This window comes from Ascaphus truei, chromosome 1 (genome assembly GCF_040206685.1).
Source record: "Ascaphus truei isolate aAscTru1 chromosome 1, aAscTru1.hap1, whole genome shotgun sequence".
Classification (NCBI taxonomy): Eukaryota; Metazoa; Chordata; class Amphibia; order Anura; family Ascaphidae; genus Ascaphus; species Ascaphus truei.
The window spans coordinates 39,970,205-39,987,451 of NC_134483.1; the positions used below are offsets into that span (position 1 = coordinate 39,970,205).

Genomic DNA, 17,247 nt, shown 5'->3' on the forward strand with positions numbered 1-17,247 from the left:
CGGAGGGATAGAGTTGGTGAAGGATCATTGACTTTCAGTACATGATTTTTAAATACATGAGTGTTTAAGAGCTCGGGAAGAGTAGCAGGATTTTGATCAGAAGAAGGCTGAGAAAGGGTGAGTTAGCATGAGGGATGAGGAGGCAACTAGGAAACTGTTGCTGGGTTTAATCATGAAGAAGCTTGAACGGGGCTGTTCAGCCTCAGCAGTGGAAAGGTAGCCTTTTTCTCTAAATTTAAGGAGGAATGGGATCCCACAATGGACTTTGTGATTAGAAGGGTAGTGGCAGGTTTGAAAAGAGTGGCATGGTCAAAGGATGAGAGGATCCCTATCTCGGGAGATATGCTGAGAGAATAGTGTGGGTGATGGGAGATCTGCTTTTCCCGGTATGAAGCAAGGTTATTCGGTGTGGCCTTCTGTTTCACCTTTTTTGGGGCTTTGCATATTAGTCAGTTAGTGTACATGTCCATGAAAGGTGTAGGATGTTTAAGGACTGAACATACTGTACATCCAATGGAATGCAAAAAGAGGGGCACAGGCCTTGCAGTGGGCATTTTGGGCAGAGGAGAGACCTTGTTAGGTTTTCATTGGTTGATCTAAGATGCATGAGATGGGGCTAGTTCTTGCTGGAGAAGCAGCATAGGGAGAGGGCCTCTCCAGATATTTTGTTGATAGATTTAGGGGGACATTATCTGGCTCTGGTTCAACCTGTGGAGGTTTTAAGGACATGTTTCTGGTATGGTCAGAAATTGCGTCTAGGGTGGTGTGGAGGAGGGCCAGAAGTTGCAAGGCCATAGAGCGATCTAGGAGAAAGGTGAATAAGATGATGGTGGCATTTGTAGTGTACTTGGCAGTATACTCGTCAGACATGAGGAACTGGTCGGTTACCCAAGGGCGTTTTTTTAGAGATGATGGGGTTCAGCTTTCGGATATCGGTAATGATATTCTAATCCTGTCATGGCCGAATGTACTGGAGAAAGCGGTGAAGCTTGTGGTGGCTTGCAAGCCCAGTTTTGGGTTTGTTAAATTACCTTGCTAGTGGTGAGAGAAGTGTGGCCTGAGGGCGGGACTCCTCCTGTGTTGGCTCTTTTCAGTGATGTGTGTGGGACCTCTTAGTTGGGATTGATGGGAAAGGTGGTATCATGCATGATAATATCCTTTCAATGTTTGTGTAACTGTGTGCCATGTGGCCTGTGCGGCTAGGGACGATGTGGGTACGAGTCAAGTGTACTCTTGTATATAATGATGAGGCAAGCTGCCAGGGTCCCTAAGATCTTGTAATGTATGTTCAGATTAACATGTTGTACTTGTTTTAATAAAGCTGTGACCAGTTTATCCTCCCAAGAAGTTGTCTGGTGTGGTTATTGGAAACCAGGGGAGGGGACCAGTTCCAGACATGGCTAAGTTAAGCACCAGGAGTTATGCAGTAGCAGTTAATACTCCACACCCTTGATTGCTGCATTTTGAGAATTCCAATCTGACCTGCTTGGTTACTTTTCACCTGGGGTGTTTTTTGCTGTGCAATTAACCCTAAGGACTGAAATGTGGTTTTCAGTGAAGAAACGTGGTGATATGTTCTGGAAAGGCATAAATATCTAGTGTTGCTGACTTTGAAGAACTACAGTAGCATTTGTGTGGTTGCTCCGTGCCACGCGGTGCAGTAACATTCAGTAGTACATACCTTATCCTATCATATTTTGCAGGAATCTACTGTATGAAATATATAACATGCAAATAATACAACGATGCACCTCTGATGCCTTATCTATTTGTCAGAAAATGTTCTAGACGCAAACACTTTAAAGGGGTCTGTACTTTTATTTGATCAGCCTACATTATTTTCAACATTATTATTTAAAAGGTGAACTGCAATCTCACAGTATTTGTGTATCTGTTTGCCGCAGACATGATTCTGACTTTGTTGAGTGAGGACTTGTCCATTGTAAGGAGATGAAGTGAATTGTACCAAAAAGCACTTTACATAAATTAGAAGCTACAGTAGTTGAAAAAGCCGTCAGTGCCTAATTAGCAACATAACAATAATATTCTCCAACGTTGACAATTGTAAAATTAATTGTGTTAGGAACAGGAATTCTTCCAATGGCAAAGCAAGCTATGTTTAAAAACGGTAGTAATGGCAATATTTGGGAAATAGTTCATTTATATATATTTTTCATTTCTTTTTGGCCGTTTCCTTTGTACCTTCTCTTTTCCCCCCTATTCTCTCATTCTTACTTTCTTTTTCTTTATCCGCGGTGTGCTTTTTATTAAAAATTCTCTCGTCGTAATCTTTTTTCTAGCATCTTTATTTTTGTCTACCTCTTCCCTTTTTTTATCTCACATTCTTTTGCATAATGCATTGAGAAACTGCTGGATAACAGAGCAGTTATTTTCCTATATGCATTCAAAGAATACTGCAGTTCTCCCATTAACAATACTCCCATTCAAAACTGTGGGTTTTTTTTTAAATCAATAATATAAAACATAACTTAAGACAGTGGTTATTACATCGTAACAAGAACATCTATATTTAATCATTCTTTGGTTAGGATATACATTAGCTATTCAGTTATTTCTTCATAGGGTTGCTTTGCAATGAGAGTTGGCAATGTTTTGTTGTACACGTGTGTATGTAGACACAGGTTATATCTCATGGCTATAAAAGAACATGGATGATTTTGCTATATATGATTTAATGCATTAAGCTCTCTTTTCTACAGAATAACCTTTATTGAAATCCCCTGCAGTTTGCTTGTTAAGGATACAGAATAGTGCGTAGGCTTTGAGTCAGAGCAGAATATGAATCTTCTTGTAATATGTGGTTGAGTCACAAGAAAGATTTGCCTGAGGTGAGTTTCTCATATCCGTGTTGAGGCTCCCAGGCACGCCTTCTTTTCATACAAACCTTTCAGATAGAAGCCTTCTCACATTGTGTACTTAGGCACAGGGGTGGTGCTAACTAGGCATACTGTACAGTAATACTTCAACTTGTTGACGGAGCACTGCAGGAATATACAGGCGTCCAGGGACTGAAAACTGTAAGTTTCTTTAAGTTTCACATGTATTCGCACACTGACTTCTATGCTTTGTGACAGCTGAGGCAGAGGTCTGGTGTCAGATGACAGTGGTGTTTGAGTAGATTCAGTGTTTTATTTTAGCATGTTAATGAGTTTGTTGAACATGTACATGTACAGTATTTCTGGAATGTGCAGTATTTTACACTTGTGTAGCACGCTAATAACTAATGTCAAATATATAAAGAAAAAGAAATAATAGGCCTCCGTATAAACAAGGATGCGTAAAATCTGCAGAAAAAGCAAAGGTAGCAGATTTCTGTAGTAATAGTAAACAGACTGTATTCTGTATAAATTCTGTATAAATTAGGAATCAACAATATGAGCGGCTAATACAGTCAGCTGTAATCAGGAGAAAGGCAGCTGCCATGTGTTCCCAGGACTTTGCAGAACAGCTGTTAAAGAACTGGCACAACACACCTGATGTTAGAAATGTGTAACGCATACAAATCGAGAAGATAAAAACACGCCTGCATGTATTAACCAAAACGTTTTCTAAACAGTAATAATTGCCGGATGGTATGACATTATTGTATATTCTCATTACTTAGACATTAGATCCTATGATATGTTATCAGATACAGATTTGCAAGGAAGGCCTTCATTCCTTTATAATGGTCGCAGTATGGCATTCTGAATAAATAGTAGTGTTTGTTCATTTTACATACACACACACACACACACACACCACCCCCCCCACCCCTAAAATACTGATAAAACCATTGGGGTTCCCAATTATACCAGAGGCTATAAAAGTGCAGCGGCCCTGTCTTGCAGCCAGGATTTGCTTTATTGTTTAACTGCTCAGTGATGCTAAAATAACCTCTGCCATGTGCAGTATATACAGGGCAGAGATTAGCCACTGTACATTTCATCAAACTGTTGTTGGTTCAGTAAAAAGATATCACAACCCACAACAAAAATACATTTTTCCAGGAGCCATACAGCGATGTTGCACTATGACCTTAATGCTAACCGCTGTGTATATCATCCCTAGTGAAGGATCCCTCCTTATATTATCACCAGTAAGTACAGTTATTTAGCATGGATCACACACTTATACAGAGAGCTTGAAATTAGATCAGTGTGAAACAGTCCAATGCAGACCCTCGTGTCTAATCATTCGGACAATGTGTTAATGTAGACAAATTCCCTTGTTCATACATTTAAATGCAACGTCTTGGAATAGAGCCGTTAGTGTGTAATTATAAATATGATTAGAATCAATGTCCATTCCTGTAGAGTTCATATTGCACAGTCATCCAGAAATAATTGCTTAGCCGTGTTTCCCCCAAATTCCCATTGTGAACGGCACGTCGCTTTTGCTAAGGGCTTTTCCGTGAAATAAATGGAGTCCTTGGCACTTATGCCTGGTGTTATCGCACCCTAATTAGGCTGTGCAGATCTGAACTTTATCACTGCAGTTTGAAAACAGATTTGTCATGTCCCCCCCACCCTGTTATTATCCCATCTCCCATAACGGAGAACAGTGCATTGCTTGCCGGGCCTTACTGCAGGGATCAACATAACAGTCACATGAAGCGCTTGTCAAAAACCATTACAGATAAAAACAAGCTTCTAATAGCAGTTATAGGTGGGTCACCAAAGGGAAATGTATACTTTATGCATCATATCTAAACATAATCTTCTCTGGATTGTAAAGTTTAAGAGGGATATGTATTAAAATGCAATTTGCTTAACAGCATGTGGCAAAAATGTATAAGTGCTTCAATTTGCTCCTGCAACTTATGTACCGTACGAAGCTTGGTGATGTCCTTCCTTTTCATGCAGAGCATTTAGGAGCAGAGGTTAAGGCTGTCTCGAGACTGGCAAACTCGAAGCAAAGAGAGAGGCGTTGTGGGCAAACATTTTGTTCCGTATCATTACAATGCAGCACTGATTCTCTTCCCCTGTAACATTTCCTATAAATACCCCCCAAAACGCTCGCTGGTGCAAGTGAGAGCGACATTGGTGCAAAACCACCTTCATTCGTTGACGGAAAGCGACGCAGAGTTGAAGCGGCACATTTTGCACCTTTTTTGGAAACGTGCTCCACTTGGTGACATTTGATGCTTGCCCCCGTTAGAGCCTTTCCAAGGACTAATACATTAGAATAATGTGTATGAGTGAGGGTCATGGGAAGGCAGGTATGTGTAAATTGAGCTGGGGTTGTTTTTGTTTTCTTCAGCTCCCGATTGACCATTTAGATGTTTTTAATAAAATTAAAAGGTAAGGCTAGGGATATTACATCAATAAAAGGGTGATTTGGCTATATTTATTTATTTATTTTTTGAATGCACAAGAAGAGGGTGATCTTTACAATAATGTGCTGATGGTCATATGTAGTACACACGCACACACACACACACACACACACACACACACACACACACACACACACACACACACACACACACACACACACACACACACACATATATATATACAGTGTTCGACAAACTTATACATTTGCACGCCCCGGGCGAGTGGATTTAACATCGTGGTGACCTCCTATTGGCACAAGCAGCACACGTGTGGTACTAGGTGGCGAGTAGATTTTTTTGTTCGGCAAGTAGATTTTTTGGTGATTTGTCGACCACTGCATATATATATACATACTGTGACAAACGGCTTACTCCGGGGCTCCGTCGTTTGTCCGGGACTGTTTAGAACACGGTCTTTTAGGGTAGGTTAAATGATGAGGCGTCACGTACTGTTCCTTTAAACAGGCTATGCCTGGTTTATTCAGTCCCAGGCACTGAGACTGCCACAGTGCATACAACAGAAAACAGATCAAAACAAAAGCTGCTCACCTGAGCGATAACTTAACTTAGATATCCCTGACTCAGGGTTGGAAGTGGCTTTTCCACTTCCAACATCAAAACACAGTACTTTTGCAGTCTTACACAAATGAACAGAAAGATTGAACCTGTTTGGGGAAGAGGCTTCTCCCCTCTGTAGTTCAGCAGCCTTCCAGCCTCCTGGCTCTTGTGGGGAGACCAGAGCAAACAGGAAATCAGTCTTTCATACCTGATTCCTAATTAGCATGACAGGTGACAGAAATCAGGCAGCAGACAAACTCTGGTCTGGATCTCTCATCCCTCAGTTCCAGCGCTTGCCAAACTGTGGGATGGAGTGTATGTATTATAAGGCTGCACTCCCAGGCCAAACAGGATAGAAACTGTCTAGTATCCTGGGAGCCCTATATACGGAATTTATTACCATCCCCTGGTTTCTGTCACATATCCTCCCCCCCAGCTCAGACCTCGAGGGATGAGCGACCATGGATATTAGGGAGTGCATCCTTGACAACCCGTCAGCATTGCCATGTTTGTGCCCTGACCTGTGTTCCACAGAAAATTTAAAGGGTTGTAGGCTTAGGAACCACCTGGTCACTCTAGCATTCTTTTCCCTGTTTTGACACATCCAGGTAAGGGGTGCATGATCTGTGACCAACCGGAATTTTCTCCCCAACAGGTAGTATTTGAGCGTCTCTACAGCCCACTTTATTGCGAGACACTCTTTCTCTACTATGGAGTAATTTTTCTCCTGGGGATTTAGTTTCCTACTTAAATAAAGGATGGGGTGCTCCTCACCTTGAGACTCCTGGGAGAGTACCGCCCCCAGCCCTACCTCAGATGCGTCGGTTTGGACTACGAACTCTTTGGAGAAGTCAGGTGTGACCAACACTGGTTGGGCACAGAGAGCTTCTTTCAGGCTTCTAAAGGCCTGTTCGGTTTCGGGGGACCACTTTACCATTAGCGGTCCTCTTGCTTTTGTGAGGTCAGTTAGTGGGGTTGCCTTAGTTGCAAAATTGGGAATAAACCTTCTATAGTACCCAATTAACCCCAAAAAGGTCCTTACTTGTTTTTTTGTAACTGGCCTTGGCCAATTTTGTATCGCCTCCACTTTGAGTGTTTGGGGTTTGAGTAAACCTCTGCCAATAGAATATCCCAGATACTTGGCCTCCTCCAGACCAATAGTGCATTTAGCGGGGTTAGCAGTTAGTCCAGCAGACCGGACTGCGTCAAGCACAGCTTGGACCTTTGGAAGGTGGGATTGCCAATCTTCACTATGGATTACCACATCATCCAGGTAGGCGGCAGCATACCGAGCATGTGGTTTTAAAATTTTATCCATCATTCTTTGGAATGTGGCGGGAGCTCCATGTAAGCCAAAAGGCAACACCTTATACTGAAAGAGGCCGTCTGGGGTTGAGAAGGCTGTCTTTTCTTTTGCCCTTTCTGTGAGGGGAACCTGCCAGTACCCTTTTGTTAGGTCTAGGGTTGTGAGATATCGGGCTTTGCCCAGTCTCTCTACAAGTTCATCTACCCTGGGCATAGGATAAGTATCAAATTTTGACACCGCGTTTAGTTTCCGGTAGTCATTACAAAACCTTGTTGTACCATCTGGCTTTGGGACTAAGACTATAGGGCTGTTCCACCCACTTTGGGATTCCTCAATTACACCTAGTTTTAGCATTTTTTTAACCTCTAAACTTATAGCCTTTCTTTTGGCCTCTGGGATTCGGTACGGTTTAAGGTTAACTCGGACCCCCGGTTCAGAGACTAGGTCATGTTCAATTACGCTAATTCTACCTGGCCGTATAGAGAAGATTTCTTTGTTTCTTTTCACTAAATTCTGAACCTCTCGTTTCTGATGAACAGACAGGGTTTCAGCTATGCTAACCTCTGGGTCAGTTTCTTGATTCTCTGACGGACCTGGGGGTACTAGGGTTAACAAGACTTCTCTATCTTTCCAGGGCTTGAGTAGGTTTATATGGTAAATTTGCTCAGGTTTCCTCCTACCTGGCTGTCTTACCTTATAATTTACTTCTCCCACTCTTTCCAAGACCTCATATGGCCCATGCCATTTAGCAAGGAATTTACTCTCCACGGTGGGAACCAGAACTAGTACCCTATCACCTGGAGAAAAAATTCTGACCCTAGCACCCTTATTATATGTATTCCTCTGTGCTTCTTGAGCTTTCTCCATGTGTTCCCTCACTATGGGTAGGACTGCAGCAATGCGGTCCTGCATCTGGGCAACATGCTCTATTACACTTCTGTAAGGGGTAACCTCGTGTTCCCAAGTCTCTTTGGCTATATCCAGTAAGCCCCTTGGGTGTCGGCCATACAATTGTTCAAACGGGGAGAAGCCTGTGGATGATTGGGGAACTTCCCTAATGGCAAATAACAGGTACGGTAACAAACAATCCCAGTTTTTCCCATCTTTATCAACCGCCCGCCGTAACATGCTCTTTAAGGTTTTATTGAACCTTTCCACTAAACCATCTGTTTGTGGATGATAGACTGAGGTTCTGAGATGCTTGATTTTTAGGAGTTTACATAGCTCTTTTGTTACTTGGGACATAAATGGTGTTCCCTGGTCAGATAGAATCTCTTTAGGAATCCCGACCCGGGAAAACAGAACTACTAACTCTTTTGCTATGTTTTTAGCTGAGGTGCTACGTAGGGGAACTGCCTCCGGATATCGGGTGGCATAATCTAATATTACCAATATATGCTGATGTCCCCTAGCAGACTTTATTAGGGGTCCTACTAGATCCATAGCAATCCGGTCAAATGGTACCTCTATTATGGGAAGGGGTACCAATGGGCTGCGGTACGCCTTGAACGGGGCGGTGATCTGACATTCTGGGCATGAGGAACAATAATTCGTAATTTCTGCCAGAACCCCAGGCCAATAGAAGCTTCGGAGAACCTTTTCTTTTGTCTTTTCCACCCCTAGGTGTCCCCCCAATGGATGACTATGTGCGAGGTGTAATACTACGTTACGGAATGTCCGTGGTACCAACAATTGTTTAGTTGTAACTGATTTCCTTTTATCAACCCGATATACTAGGTCGTTCTCTACCTCGAAGTAGGGGTAAGCAAGTGACCTATCTGGTTGGCCAGGAGTACTATTCTGGTCCCGTATATTTCCCCTTGCTACCGCTAATGTGGGGTCCTCCCACTGGGCCTTCTTAAAACTCCCAGGACTGACCTCTAGGTCAGCGAGGGTCTTATCCGGTTCTGGGTTGGTAAGTGTCTGCTCAACATCTTGATTTGGGGTATTCCCTACCAAAGTAGTGATGGGGAAGGGAATTTTACAGCACTCCTCCTTTTCCCCCTTCTTATTTGGGCCCTCGTCAACCTCCATTTCTGAAAAAGGGAAAGGATTTGTTTCTTCTAATACTTCGTTATGGTCCGCTATTGAACTCTGGGCGCTATTCTGAGCGGGGGACCACATTTTTAGAAAATGGGGAAAGTCGGTCCCTATTAACACATCATGTGCCAGTTTGGGTACAATACCCACCTTGAAATCTAAAGAACCAAACTCTGTTTCAAAAAAAACATCAACAGTGGAATATTCATGATTATCCCCATGTATACAACAAATTGCCACTCTTTGTGAACTGTTTCCCTGTTTCTTCTTAATGGGCAAGAGGTATTCGGACACTAGTGTGACCATGCTCCCAGAGTCAAGAAGTGCCCGAACCCTCTTACCATTAACCTTTACAAATGCCCACAGATGGTTATTCAAGGGGTCCTCTGGGCTAGGGCCCATACATTGGGACAACAGCGAATAAGGTTCCACGCTGTTGCATTGCATGGGCTCATCATTTAGTGGGCAGATTTTTGCTGTGTGGCCCCTCTCATGACAATTTACACATTTAGGTACATAGTCTGTGTCCCACTTAGAGCCTTTTCCCGGCTCCCCATGTTGGCTATTGCCCTTAGTGTGCGAACCACTGTTGCTGGTGCTGCGTGAAGGTGGTCGCCGCTCTTCAGCGCCCCTTAACCCCGGTACCCTTTTACCGTCTCTGGAAGAGTCCTGGAACCTCGGGTAGTGGGGTTGCTCCACGACTGTGGGTTGCGGGTGCTCTTCTGCTGCATTGTACCTTTCTACGAGGGCCACAAGCTCATCCGCATTGTGGGGGTCACTCCGACTGACCCAACGGCGTAAGGCAGAGGGAAGTTTCCTCAAGAACTGGTCCATGACCAACCGTTCCACGATGTGGCTGGCTGAGTTGATCTCGGGTTGTAGCCACTTCCGGGCGAGGTGGATGAGGTCATACATCTGGCTTCGGGTGGCTTTATCCATCGTGAAGGACCATGCGTGAAACCTTTGGGCGCGAACAGCCGTGGTTACGCCGAGGCGGGCGAGGATCTCGAACTTCAATTTTGCATAGACGTTAGCTTCGGCTGGCTCTAGATCAAAGTAAGCCTTCTGGGGTTCGCCGCTTAGGAAGGGTGCGATTAGACCAGCCCACTCAGCTTCTGGCCATCCCTCTCTCTGTGCCGTGCGTTCAAACGTGAGAAGATAGGCTTCCACATCATCCGAGGGTCCCATCTTCTGAAGGTAGTGGCTTGCCCTGGTCATTTTCGGAACTGGGGCTGCCACTGCCAGTGGAAGGTTACTGATAGTCCCCCTCAGGATCTCGAGTTCCTGCTGTAAGCCCTGAGCGAACCGCTGTTGCTCCTCTCTCAGCAAGCGGTTTGTCTCTTGCTGGTTTGCATTCGCGTTTTGCAGGGCTTCATTCGTCTGTTGCTGGTTTGCATTCGCCTGTTGCTGGTTGGCATTCACCTGTTGCTGGTTGGCATTAATCTCTTGCTGGGCTATTAGCAGCTGTTGCTGGGCTGCATTCGTCTGCTGCTGGTTTGCATTAGTTTCTTGCTGGGCTATTAACAGCTGTTGCTGGGTTTCATTCGTGTCTTTCTGGGCAGCGACATTGCGTACCAGTGCACCCACCACGTCTTCCATCTTGTTTGCAGAGGATGAAAAAAACTTTTTTTTTTTTTCAAAGTTCTTCAACCCGCAGACCCCCTAGTGCTTTGCCCGCATTCTCCACCATATGTGACAAACGGCTTACTCCGGGGCTCCGTCGTTTGTCCGGGACTGTTTAGAACACGGTCTTTTAGGGTAGGTTAAATGATGAGGCGTCACGTACTGTTCCTTTAAACAGGCTATGCCTGGTTTATTCAGTCCCAGGCACTGAGACTGCCACAGTGCATACAACAGAAAACAGATCAAAACAAAAGCTGCTCACCTGAGCGATAACTTAACTTAGATATCCCTGACTCAGGGTTGGAAGTGGCTTTTCCACTTCCAACATCAAAACACGGTACTTTTGCAGTCTTACACAAATGAACAGAAAGATTGAACCTGTTTGGGGAAGAGGCTTCTCCCCTCTGTAGTTCAGCAGCCTTCCAGCCTCCTGGCTCTTGTGGGGAGACCAGAGCAAACAGGAAATCAGTCTTTCATACCTGATTCCTAATTAGCATGACAGGTGACAGAAATCAGGCAGCAGACAAACTCTGGTCTGGATCTCTCATCCCTCAGTTCCAGCGCTTGCCAAACTGTGGGATGGAGTGTATGTATTATAAGGCTGCACTCCCAGGCCAAACAGGATAGAAACTGTCTAGTATCCTGGGAGCCCTATATACGGAATTTATTACCATCCCCTGGTTTCTGTCACAATACATATACACACACACACAGACACATACACAGCCTGAACTGGGGTAACCCTCTGTGACGATTCGCAGTCCTCTGGCTACTGGAGATCTCCCGATTCGGAGTCGTTTTTTGCCCAATGAATATAACATTGCGGGCTCAGCCTTGTTCTGGTGGCCTATAGAAAGCAACTTCCTATCCTATAAACCATTAGCGAGAATATCTGCTATATCCATAAGCGCACAGCCCCCATGGATATCCCTTTAACGCCAATGGGTTCAAGACACATTACCCCACCTTGAAGTTGGATGTCGTATTTCCAAGAAGCTCTGCATGTGATTGCTCAGTTTAAGTGTAATATCTGCCTATTTCATTCATCAACCTTGTAAGTGCATCTATTACCCTCTTACTAGATAGTACATACTGTAGCATACAGGATTGCACTATGTGCTTCTTTTCTACCACGCATGTGTTTCCTGGGAGTTGCCCTCCAATTCTTGTCTACAGTTTTCTGCAAGACCACGTGGATGGTCTTTTTGACAGAGAAGCTCCTCAGAACCTAAGAAGGGGTCGTATTAAACTTTTTTTTTTTTAATCTGGCTTTTAGTCATTTGTCATTCACTTATTAGCAACTTATTTTTCACCTATTTGCACTATAACATCACTTATGTTTTCTAGGGGTTGATGCACTTTGAGTTCATTTGTTTTCTACGATAAAAAATATATAGACAAAGAATGGGACTGCTGCTTTAAGAATTAATATATGTTTGTATTTCTTTTTATAGCATTGTCAGTGAATGCAACATTGTACATAGATTTGTCTGCAGGCATAACAAACCTCTGTTATTACAGTTATTACAGTCTAATTTCTAGTGACTGTAGCACAGTAAATTGAAGGGACTTGCCTTCAGTAATCAAGAGCTCACGTAGAGACTCGGCACTATGTCAGGCGTGGCCAACTCAGGAGCCATCCACAGCGTAGGGTTGCCAGGTGTCCAGTATTGAACTGGACTGTCCTGTATTTGGACACACTGTCCATAAACAATGAGAGGTAATACTGGACATGTATGTGTCTGGTATTACCTCTCTGGAGATAATGAGCTGACTGGCTTGGGGGGCGCGGGAGAGAGCAGGGCTGTTGCTAGGGGGCTGGGCAGCTTCATCCATTCTTATTGTCTGCATTACCAGCAGCAGTCAATCAGGAAGAGGTGTCCTTAGAGTGGGGCCAAGGAGAGGAGAAAACAGCATGGAGCAGAGAGAGAGAGGTGTGTCTCTGTTGAGTATGTGTGTGCCTGGAGCGTGCCGCACCTTTCACCATTGTGTCCAGTATTTTTGGAGAGGGTGCCTGGCAACCCTATCAACAGGCCAGGTATTAGAGATATCCCTGCTTCAGTACCTCAGTCATTGACAGAGGTGAAATACAACACGCGCCCCGTCAGAGCTTTTGTTTTTCATTTTATTAGAAATAACTGGTTTCCCTTTTCTGCTTATTTGTTAGTTGACTGAGCCACCCGTGCTGAAGCAGGGATATCCTTAAAACCTTGCCATTTGGTGACCCTTGAGGACTGGAGTTGGTCATCCCTGGGCAGGCACATAACGCGCAGATGTATACGCGAAACACCATAGAAAATACTGTATAAGGGGTTTCACTTTTGCAGAGACTGATAAATATACCCCATAATATCTTATATTAGAAGAATTGGGTTAAAATAGTTGAAAAAACAATTGTTTTAAAGTTTTTTGTAAATATTGAAATGGATTATTCTTGACAGCGGTGATTTATATGCATACAAAATGATTGTGACAATATCGCTATGATGTAACTTTGTCATCAACAAACTATGACAGTGATAAATACATAGACCTGCTGTAGGTGACACAATCTTTCTATGGCAAGGTGAAATCTTTGTAAGACAACATGCAATTACCCTATTGAAGAGTCTATGTGTATCTGTCATTATAACTCTGTGCCCAGGACATACTTGAAAACGAGAGGTAACTCTCAATGTATTTTTTCTTGGTAAAACATTTTATAAACAAATAAATGAAGCTATTGAAAAGGGAGCACGTTGAAAGGCATTATCAAGCCCTCTGCAAATGCGAAAGTGAAATTATTTGTGCCATTCAGCTTTTTGCTCTGATGACAGTGCGGCTTACTGTTGGACCGTGGGAGAGGGGCGTGGATAGCAGCCATTTTGATTCCCCAAAAGTATTATATTGTATGTCTTTTATATAGCGCCAAAAGTGTACTCAGCTCTTCAAAAAGAATACAGTACAGGGAATTATAATAATACAATAAGTGCAGCAAAATCAGACAATAGGAAAGGAAATCCCTGCCCCGGAGAGTTTACAATCTAAGAGGTTTGATAGGAACTTACAGAGACAGCAGGTGTGGGAATAAGTGCTGTAAAAGTGACTAGAAACATTGGCACATAAAAAAGTAAATATCTCAGGGACAACATGCATTTGATTAGGGGCGATTGCTGTCTTAGTTTATTTGGAGTTATATAAGCAAATGGGCCCATTGCTACATCGGTCTCTCTATCTGCATTTCATTAAACAGCCCTCCTATGTTGTTAATCCTACATGTGGTGTGTAAATTATTAGTATTTAATCTTTCTGCACACTCAATAAGAAGGAGGTATTTCTGTGTGTTGTTCTCCACAAAACAATGACTGTACACTTGGAGTGTGGGAGTCACGTTGCAAGGCATTGAGCTCAAACTAATGTCAGATTTCTGATGACGTGACATTTTGCTATTTTGTATCCAAACTGAAGGAGTTTACGCCAAATCAGGCTAAAGCATCTAAATTCAACATCCAATTTCTCACTCATCACAATGTAAAATCCAAGTGAGCATAATTATTAACAGATGGTAAAAAGATAGAAACGACGTGGTTATTACATAAAGATTCTGCTTCAATGATTCAAACACATTTTCACAGCAAGTCATCTTGACCTATGGTAAGAATAGATGTAGAAACAATGATGGCAGCAAATGCTTAGTATCACCAATGTGTACAGGCTGTTAGTGTTACCATTGTGCTGGATGCCGAACGAGAAAAGGGGAAAATACGTCCTCTACTGAAGAGCTTCTAGTCAATCAGTAAAAACACAGTAAGTCTGTAATGTACTTTATAATGACTGTCGGGTAACTCTTTCTAATGAAAAAGATAATAGGCTGTTTTTACATGACATGCTGTTTTTATCTAATTGACTCTTGCTCATAACTCTTTTACTGATTTGAATTTAAAGTAAATGAGGTGGTGGCCTCCGTTCACAGCATTGCAAAAATGAAGGTGATGAAATGTACCTGTATTCCATGCATTGTCACACCATCTGTATGTAACTCTGCAGGCCGGTAATACTGAGCTCTCAGCTGTGCAGGGACCTCAAGTAATAAGAAGATTAACCCCTTTGTTGGCACAAAGAACAAAATATAATAAAATTAATAGCTGTATTCACTTTTATTTAAAGGAAAACAAATACATTTTCAGGTGGATAAGTGCCAGCCTCTTCCTTGTGATAGTTGAATCAATACTTGGAAGAAGAAGTTTCTTTTATTTATATATAGATCCTTGTGTCCTTTCAGTAGAAATGGAGCACCGGGCAGAGATATCTTAGCAGCAGTTCCTACTCTTTATTCGTAGAGGCAAAATAATACAAACCTTCAGATATGCTGGTTACAGGCAAAAACAGGCAGAAAAGCTATGAGAACGTATGGCATTTGCTGCCTCTGTTGATATCGTTCGTTCTGACACGGCGGTCTAGGCATATTATATACCTAACAATTGAACTATACGTAGCTGTTTCTACCAAGCAATAATAAGAACAATACATTTATTCATCCTTGAAGGTTGTTTATCCTCCTGCTTGTCCCACATATAGTTATATCATAGCTTGTATGCCTATTTTTGCATCTCAATCTATCTACATTCCCCATGACGTACCTGTTACGCCATTGGCTGTATTGCACTTACCCAAACCAATCCATTTTGTCTCCTTATTAAACATAATTCACTCTGAATACTCTTAAGTTCACACTCTGGACTCACTGTAAACTCTCTTCGATGTTGTGCTTTCATTGATACATTTGTCAGGTCAAAGTTTTCATTAAGGGTTCATACGTGATGTTCTATAGGCAAATCTTCAAGTGCACCGCAAAGTGCATACAAGTCCATAATAGTCAGCATACGCAAGGGCCTATATACTGTGTCAGCAAACAGAAAAACTTATTTTGATGCACCACCAATTTTGCACAAAAATGATCATAAGTACTATATGTGTTGCATTGTATCTCTTTTATATTTCCATCATGTATACTGTTTTCTCTTCCTATATGATCCCTTATTCCTAACATAATATATATTTTTCATTATGGTTAGTTGTCCTGGCAACATCGTATATATCTCCATATATTTCATATTTCAATCGTTTCATATGTAATAATTTTTATATATATTTTTTTAAGTTTGTTATTATGTTACATTGGCTCTTTGTTATTATTATAAGTTATTCAGTAATATTATTTATTGTATACTTTCTCCAGATTCTAATTCCATGTGTGTTTTTCTAATTATTTTATTTTTCATGCTCCATATCACATATTCTTATGTTTTTAATATGTTTTTGTTTTTGTATATATATAATATGTGTTCTCATTTTGTTTATTCATTTTGTTCTGTTTTGTTTCACACAGACTATCTTTGTAGGATTAGTTAGACTCAACTACCTGCAATCAGTCCATTAATCTGATTGCCAGCAGCAGGGTTCTGCTTTGGACTATCCATTAGGAAGACGTCACTACCTACTTAAGGGGTCTGTGTGATTTGGGTCTTTTACTCTTTGATAAAGTCCCATCTCGGGACGAAACGCGTCAGAGTGTCTATTTTTCTGTGATGTGCAGCATGTGGTTCATTAAAGCTGATTTTATTATATCTACTTTTGGCTGAGCTCCAAGTTGCAGTGACCGCCTATCATTTTATTTTTGCTTCTCACTGTAAACTCTCTTCGATGTTGTGCTTTCATTGATTCATTTGTCAGGTCAAAGTTTTTATTAAGGGTTCATACGTGATGTACTATAGGCAAATCTTCAGGTGCACCGCAAAGTGCATACAGGTCCATAATAGTTATCATACGCGAGGGCCTATATACTGTATCAGCAAACAGAAAAACTTCTTTTGATGCACCACCAATTTTGCACAAAAATGATCATAAGTACTATATGTGTTGCTTCCGTTTCTTACATATGGGGCACATTTTTAAAGCAAGAAAGTTGTCGTCACCTGAAATCTGGCATATTCTTATAACTGATTGAAAGAAAAAGTGACGCATTTGATTCATTCCATTCTCATCTGCGCGCCATGTAACAGCTCCCTAATTTTACCTTTTGGTACTCCCCAAAAATAAGGTAACACATAGGGCAAAAACTGTAGCAAAGTCCTTGATGATGCAGAAAGAAGGCAATTTGGGCTAATTTGGCGACAAATTGGCTTAGTACATAGAGGCCACAGAATGCAAGCTCTTACAATTCATACCATTTCACAATAATACAAATGTTTAATATTAATTCATTTCTCCACGTCATTTCATTGGACAACAAAGTTGGCATTGTGAAATAAATGTTTTCATTCATTTCTGCAACCTGCAGATGGAGTCAGACTATCTTTGGTGCCATGGCCACTACCTGCGTTCAAATGACCGCAGTGGTTGC

General features: G+C 42.2%; 1 protein-coding gene across 2 annotated transcripts in view; it reads left to right on the plus strand.

The window, feature by feature from the left end:
• Nucleotides 1-17,247, plus strand: part of RAB27B (RAB27B, member RAS oncogene family) — a 280,946-nt gene that overhangs the window by 171,445 nt on the left and 92,254 nt on the right. The window contains exon 1 of one of the 2 annotated variants that reach the window (XM_075586598.1): nucleotides 2,881-3,038. The exons of the other annotated variant lie outside the window; for it this stretch is intronic. The gene's annotated coding sequence lies outside the window, so the exon portion shown is untranslated. Of the gene's footprint in view, nucleotides 1-2,880; nucleotides 3,039-17,247 lie in introns of those variants that run through there. 2 annotated transcript variants of the gene reach the window in all.